The sequence below is a fragment of the Notothenia rossii genome, assembly GCF_949606895.1.
Source record: "Notothenia rossii genome assembly, chromosome: 8".
NCBI lineage: Eukaryota > Metazoa > Chordata > Actinopteri > Perciformes > Nototheniidae > Notothenia > Notothenia rossii.
The window spans coordinates 80,400,851-80,402,639 of record NC_136906.1 but is presented as its reverse complement, the minus strand read 5'-3'; positions in this window follow the sequence as shown (position 1 = coordinate 80,402,639).

Below are 1,789 nucleotides of genomic sequence, written 5' to 3'. Positions count from 1 at the left end.
CGTGATTTAATTGTAATACACGTTTCAAAATGAGGCCGAAGTAACAACATACTGATACCGGTTAGTAAAAACCATGAATTAATGCTTTGACAAGTCTGCAGACAGACGGCAGGAGAAACACCTTTTAAAATGTGTGTTTTCTGAATGGAGATCAGCTAAGCTAACGCAATATATGCTCCGACCGTCCACACTCACAACAACGGCCTACAGACATAAATAAACCAGCGACTGTATTCTCCATGACACAGACAGTCTATGGTTTGGACTTGTTTAACTTTTGTCTAGTTTCTGAACCATACTTGCCAACCTTTAGACCTCAGAAATCGGGAGCATTTCAAAATGCAAAATTGGGGGGGGGGGGGCCGGAGCTGTTAGATTAACATTAACATGCTTATTGTAGTTGTAAGTGCACTGCCTTGCGGCCTGTAGCACCGTCCTTGATGGAGCATATGTGTGGGCTGGACCTGTATTTTACAGGAAAGGAGTGAGCAGAGAGTAGAGTAGTTGTCGATTCTTGTTCTGTTTTCTGTGAATATCTGCCTCACCCTCTCAGACTTTGAGTTGCGTGCGCTACTAAAGAGACGTGTTACCATGGAAACCAAACAATGGTGTAGCTGTATTAAAGTCCGAGTGGAAACAGTCGTGTGTAGATCTGATTTAGTCAGAAATCGGGAGAAATGCGGGAGAAATATGACCCCCGGAGGAAACCGGGAGAGGGCAATGAAATCGGGAGTCTCCCGCGAAAATCGGGAGGGTTGACAAGTATGTTCTGAACAGATAGGAGGAGCTGTGAGCTCTGAGGGCTAAGAGCTAACGGCTGAGGTTGGTTTTGTGGTTCTCATTGAAGATGACGTCACGGGCGGCTCCGCCTACACTGCGTTACTATAGTTACTGCCCCAGCAACTAAACAGTAATGGAAACGTAACATAAAGTGAGCCTGGCCTAACGAGGCCTAACGAGGCCTAGCCATACCGTACTAAACCGAGTGAGGCCCTGCAGTGGAAAAGCGCCATTATAGTGGCATCAGAGCAGCAATCTGTGAGAGGAGAAAGCCCTGAAGTCACATGTTACTTCCTCTAAACCACCGGCAGCAGCAGCAGAAGCACTTCCACCTAATTCCACCCTAAAAGCAGAGGATTGTGGGGGATTGATCTGTGGGAGGAGATGGATGTGAGGAAGCCTGCAGAGCCACATATTGATCTGAGACGGAGGAGAGGAAGCCGTGATAATAAAAAGGTCAGCGCTCCTTAATCCGGGTCTTTAATCCGAGCAGACGTCGCCTGGAATCTGAAAATAATCCAAAGTGTGAGAGCGATGGATCCACACAGAGATGAAACTCTCAGAAAGATAGAAACTGTTACCAAACGTGGGTGTTTTCTAGCTTTTCAAACAAACAGAGATTTCCTGATTTTGGATTAAATGCTTGGAAAAACTTCCCAAAACAAATTAGTTTTCAAAATGCCTTCCCTTTCCAGAAGTGTTGGTCCTCACTTCGCCTCAAAGTCCATAGACATGCAAATAAAACCTATATTTCAATGCCATTTTCTATCCTGACTTTTAAAACTGTCCACCGTTTACCCCAAATATTTTCTCCACCTCTAAATGTCTCCACTTCAAGTGTCATTCAAAGCCTTCACTTTCCTCACTTTTAAAATAGCCATTTTCGTTCTTATTTGTCGACACATGCATCTTCCAGCATTTGGACTACCTACGTTTTAAGTATCTTTTTCATTTACACATCTATTGCACGCCACTGTGGTCGAAATGTTCCTTATTTTCCAAAGATTTA